This window comes from Poecilia reticulata, linkage group LG16 (genome assembly GCF_000633615.1).
Source record: "Poecilia reticulata strain Guanapo linkage group LG16, Guppy_female_1.0+MT, whole genome shotgun sequence".
NCBI lineage: Eukaryota > Metazoa > Chordata > Actinopteri > Cyprinodontiformes > Poeciliidae > Poecilia > Poecilia reticulata.
In genome coordinates, this window is record NC_024346.1 from 5558535 (window position 1) to 5564739 (window position 6205).

Sequence of the window (6205 nt, forward strand, 5' to 3'; positions counted from 1 at the left end):
ACAGTGCAGTGAAGTGCGACAGGGAAAAACACAAGAAAAGCAGATGTTTCAAACACATAAGTACCAAAACATGACAAAGAGATAAGAATTGTATATAATAAAAAGACAAGAAATTAATTACTTTTAGAAATGATGGAGTATTTATTCATTTAGACCAACATTTTTTTATACTGGGCTGCACAGTGGCGCAGTTGATAGAGCTGCTGCCTTGCAGCAAGAAGGTTCTGGGTTCGATTCCCGGCCCCGGTCTTTCTGCATGGAGTTTGCATGTTGCATGCATGGGTTTTCTCCAGGTACTCCGGTTTCCTCCCACAGTCCAAAAACATGACTGTCAGGTTAATTGGCCTCTCCAAGTTGCCCCTAGGTGTGAGTGTGTGTGTGCATGGTTGTGTGTCCTGTGTGTCTCTGTGTTGCCCTGCAACAGACTGGCGACCTGTCCAGGGTGACCCCGCCTCTCGCCCGGAACATTAGCTGGAGATGGGGACCAGCAACCCTCCCGATCCCACTAAGGGACAAGGGTGCAAGAAAATGGATGGATATTTTTATACTTTTAAAATCATAGCAAAATCTAGAGAAACTTCTGTTAGTTTACAAATCTAGAACAAACTTAGAAAGTAATGTCTCCTTAACAACCAGAACAAGAATCAAACAAGGAGAACCAACATTTAGCTTTATATGGAACAAATCTATGACTCAACCCAGAACAACTGGAACCAACATTTAGTTTTATCAGAACAAGAATCCAGAGAAACCACTACTTGATGCACGATTTATTCTTATTTTTATTAAACAAGAGGAACCAATATGTAGTTTATACTTTTACCTTTTTGTCTTTCTTTTGGTTTGTCGTTTTGTTTATATTTCCTCTAATTCATGTAAAGCATTTTGAACTGCCTTGTTGCTGAAAATGTGGCAGATAAATAAAATTACCTTACCGTTTCTTTATGCTTTCCCTCATCACTGGCAGAGCAGAGACACTTTGGAGGCCATTTTGGCCCCAGGAGGGGGTCTGTCACGACACTGCGAGCAGATGTGCGACAAGTTGTGTTGGCAACTCGCCTTGTCCTGTCGCTACTTCACACTTGACCTGTGATTCAACTCTGAGCTCCACTGGTGGTTTTCCCACTGGAAACATCACCGGAAAAGAAACTTTTAACTTGGTTTGCTGTGAGCTGAATGGATGAATGGATGGAGAACCTGCTAAGTCCATCGTTTTGCAAATTGACACAGTTTACAGTGTTTTTTAGGAGCACAAAGGATTTCATTGTAATCCGCAGTTGGCTGCCTGGAGGGCTGACTGAATCACATCCCATTTCCCGTCCAAATTTGTCAGCCTTTAATTTATTATTTTTCTGAAGGCTGATATTTTTCACCCTGTTTATGCAGCGTTTCATCTTCCGGCACCGTCCAGCATTTCAGCTTAACTCAAGCTGGAATCCAATATGATGCTCTTTTTTTTCTTTAATAAAGAGGGACGACTTGGGTTGGCTGCAACAACAAAAGATGAGAAAATATCACTGCAATAGAGAATATAGCTATACAATAGGCAGGATGTATTTAGAATATAGGACAAAGTTTAAGTCTGAATGTAAGGCTGTGAAAAAATGTTTACCAGCTTACAGTTTTATCAAGTTTTTCTTTTTGTCACATTTAAATATTTGATATTCAAACAAACTACACACAAGGCAGTTTTCAAAGGAGGATTTTATTTCTAGATAAAAGAGATAAAAGAAAAACAGTAAAAAGTAACTGAACCCTCTTGAAAAAATTATATATTTTTAAAAGATTTTGAATTTCATTAGCTACACCCAATTCAAATTTGTGCCAGACCTCTAGAATCAAAATTCATAAAAAAGCACCCAAGTTACAACATGAGGCTAAAATATACCAAAAGCCAAAACATTATGCAGACGAGAAAATAATGTTGTTGCCTTTCCATGACAAATGTGAGTAAAACTTTGTTGATTGAAAAATTGATTTGAATTTGCAGTTTCCATTTCACAAGAAACACAACTAAATTCACAGGTGAATAAGTTTTCTTACATGATAAGTCATTAACAAACATCCTCCAACAACTTTAAAGTCTGAAAGTCTACATTTAAAGCCGCAGTATTTTAAAAAATATGTTTTTACATATTTGCTAAAGCTGTCACCACGTTGAGACAGCATGAGACAGATGATCTGTCTGTAGAGTTTGATCAAAAACAACTAATCAGAACCAGGACGAGAGTCTTAGTGCTGTCGATCATTCTTGTGTATACGCTGCTCACACTCTCCTCCATGCTCTCTGCTACGCTACAACTTCTTCACATCAGAATGCTATGGCTAGTTAGCATGGCCAATGACCGCGAGCAAACCGTTTTTCAGTTGTTTCTTTGCTATTAGCACATTTAACAGCGTGTACATGAGTTTGATTGACAGCGCTAGGACACTCCTCCTGGCTCTGATTGGTTGTTTTGATCAGGAGCGGTTAATTTCTGCTGAAGGCAGTAGTACCTCAGGGAGGAGGTGGAGGAACTTGATGTTTTCACACATCATTTGTCTCATATTGTCACAACATGGTGACAGTTTTAACACATATGTAAGAAACTTATTTTTAAAGTTACCTACCTCAGCTCTAAACCTTAGATGCTGAAGCATAATGACATGACATAAGCACTAAAATTTGTCCATTCTCAGTTATCAAAAATGCTTCATCTAGTCGTTGACCTTTGCGTGCAAAACCCTTTAGATGGAAACACAAAACGACCTCCATAAATGTACATGATGGATGTGGTGAAAGCCAGAGCAGCCAACCTAGAATACGATTTCCTGTCCTAACCTGTTTTACATCTCCTTTAAAGTGGCCTGAATGGCTGTCTAATTAGATTCCTCTCAGCCCATCATCCACAGCACTGTACATTACATCAACCTTCCAGTTGAGCATCTGGGAAACTAATGCAGGTGAAGAACCCATAATGAAAACCCAAAGTTTTAGCCAACTTATTAAACTCTAAGCTGAATATATGACTTACAAGACGGTTCATTGCTTCCTAAAATAGACACTGGATGTAGAAATCCACCATTTGCCAGGAACGATCGTTCAAGTCAAATTCAGCAAACGTAGCAAGAAATTAATTCAGCTGAAAATTTATATTTTATTAATGCAATAGTGTCATATTCTGCAGTATTTGTTGAGTTACTGCAGAATATGCGTAGGTTAACTCAATTAGCATAGGTTAATTGAGTTAACCTACGCTAACAAACAAGCTAAATTTAGCCACTTGTATCCATGGTTTGGATTTTTATTTTCATCATGATGCATTTATTATAAACATAACTGAGGATTAGAAAGTAGACAGGCTGAAAATTTGAGAAATTAGCTTTTTGGCTCTTCAGCACAACAGACCAGAGAACAACCTGCATCCCACCAAACAATATTTATTAATTATCCTGACATCAGACTTTGGGAACAAGAAATGAAGAGACTAAAACCTTCACGCCTGAGGAATAAACTGAGACCCGGACAGAGCGATTCAACTTTGTTTCTACTGAGAACTGTGGCCTAAGACTTACAGGAGCTAACTCTAATCCCATTTGTTTTAGTGCCAGCCCAAAACCATCATCTGCAAAAACCAAAGCAGAGATCCTGAGGGTCCATTGGTTGCAATTCAGAAAGAATATCTCACATCATTCCTCTCCTGCACCATCGAATGTGGAGGAGAAGGAGCCTAAAATAAAAGCGTAAGATGTGATTTCAAAGTGCTATTGTTTAAATTAACCACGGCTGCTGGTACACTCTCCATACTGACAATGAAAGGCTTTTTATTCTGTGTGAAACAGGTTTTTTGGCAGCAGGGTTACTGTGTCAAATGGGATGTGGCAATCTGTATTTACTCTAATCTCCTTGATCACCTTTTAATTTACCAAATTGAAGCTTGAATTGGGAACAGGGGAGGTCAGAGCTACTGTTAGCCGTTGCAGCTCTGTTTTGCATTCTCTGCAGTTTACAAAGCTTTTATGTAACCTTGTTACCGCCACATATCAGCTTCAGCTTGATTTTTTTATGCATAGAATAAACCTGGCTTCTATAAAAGGCAAAGGGGATTAGTGGGACCTAGATTTGCGGTAGGAATTTTGGTTTAAAACCTAATTTCTTGGCAAATCCATATGCCTAACCAGAATTCTGCAGCTGCTTTTAGAAGGTTCCATGTTAAAATCAGCACTTAGAAGAGCAAAACATAACCCGTTTTTACTCAAAACTATTAAGTATAAAGAATAAACTAATATACAAAAGTTGGATTATTAAGACAAATTTATTGTAATTGTCTCATATTTTGTTTGAAGACATGCTTCTGAATTTTGTTCTTGGTTTATTTACCCATTATGGAGTCTGTGATTTTAAATTCTGATATCTTGGTCCTCTAAGTGTGTTTTCACACCTGATAGTCCAGTAGACTCAGTACGATTGGAAACCAAAATTATAACATTTGTTACATTTTATGTATCAAATGAAACCAAACTAATTGGAAAACCTGTTCACCCCCTGGCCTGTGGTGGCGCTATACCAAGAGCTGAGACGAAGGAAATTACACGAAAACCTCAGAAGAAGTCAGGAGGTCAACTTCCGTCTTTGCAAAAGATAAACAAAATGGAGTAGTGTCAGCTTTTAGCAGTTGTAGCATTTCTCTTTTGTTTTTTTTTTTTTTTGTAAAAGAATACGAACCTTTCCTCCATCTAACGTTAGACTTTCATGTTTGTTTTGGTTAGTATTTACCCAGAATACCCTGCGTTCTAGTTCTCTTCCTGCTTTTGACTTCACTTCTTAATTAATTAGTTTTGAAAGCAGCATAGCTGGTTTTTTGATGCTTGAAAACATTCCAGCAGAATATTGGAAAAATAATACAATAAAGAAAAACAAAAGTGAAGTCAACCAGAGTTTGCTTTTTTGCTGCGCATCAGAGTTCATTTGCACATTCACACCTCTCCAAACAAACTAGAACTGTTCAGTTAAAGCAGACTAAACTTGCTGTGCTTTGGTGTTATGAATCCAAAGTTTAACTTTTTGTCCACAGTTATTTGGCACAAAAATAACACATATCATCATATGCCGGTGGCAGCATCATGATTGCCTGGCAGTCTGGCAGATTTTAGGAGAGTTTTTGGAAAAAAGATTGGGTAAATATCATCAGGTCAAGATGCTGATAAATTCCCAAAATGACTGAGTGCTCTGATAAAATCAAAAGGTGCTTCCACTCTATATTACTATAAGGAAAAAAAAACTACTCCTATAAACTATTATTTTAAATAGTTTATAGGAGACCTAAAGTAGAATTCGAGAACCTCACCACTATTCCTGCATGTTATAATGTGCTGTGCTCCCCCTGCTGATTGTTTACACCCGTTTCTAATGCTGCGTTCCAGTTGTACTCAGAGCTGGGAAATTATGACACCCCGTCAGAAAAGCAAACTAGAACACCCTGCGAAGTCGGATTTCCCACTGGGAAACTGGGAGCAACTTCGAATACCTGACTTTGCGTTTCAATATGGCCGCTCCTCGCATCAACAGTGGTAAGATGTGGAGGAAACATGTTTATTTTGCAAGACACACTGTATGCAAGTGCGTCTAAAATCAATGTTACATGTGGCGCCTGAATCTTGGAGCTGAAAAAATTAAGAGTGGTGTTTAATTGTGGTAAAATAAACAACGTTTACAGCCGTCGCCATGTTGAAATTCCTACCTCTTAACTAGAACCGTTACCTCGGATGTGACGTCAAAACCCAGCTTCCTGGATAACCGGAAAGCGCAGTGAGCTAGGTAAACCAGATTACGGCAGATTCTGCAGACATTTATACATTTGTCTGTTCGTTTGATTTTTATACGGTCTTCGCTGTAATTAATTTCTTTTTTACATGAACCACTTTTTTAGATGACGTCTTAATCAGTTGTTTATCCAAAGTATCCAAACCGTCTCCAAAAGTCCTGCAGGTAAGATAACAGCTGTTTATTAACCTCCCCAAAGAGTTTTGGATAAAAAGAAACATGCTAAGTGTCCTTTAAATATATTGCTCATAGATTTGGTATGTTTGCATTTCTTTTTTGAAAGGGTTCTATCAAAACACACAATCTAAATGATGTCATAGTCATGTATTCAGGTTAAAATTAGAAAGGAGATTGTGGGGTAAATCACAAAATTCAGTTTAAAATTATGTAAAAAAAAAAAAA

General features: G+C 37.9%; 1 long non-coding RNA gene across 1 annotated transcript in view; it reads left to right on the forward strand.

Moving 5' to 3' along the window:
- The first annotated feature begins 5712 nt into the window (after positions 1-5712).
- Positions 5713-6205, forward strand: part of LOC103477696 (uncharacterized) — a 28041-nt gene continuing 27548 nt past the window's right edge. Inside the window, exons 1-2 of the long non-coding RNA XR_535686.1 lie at positions 5713-5797; positions 5910-5968. This is a non-coding gene — a long non-coding RNA (uncharacterized LOC103477696). The remainder of the gene's footprint in view (positions 5798-5909; positions 5969-6205) is intronic.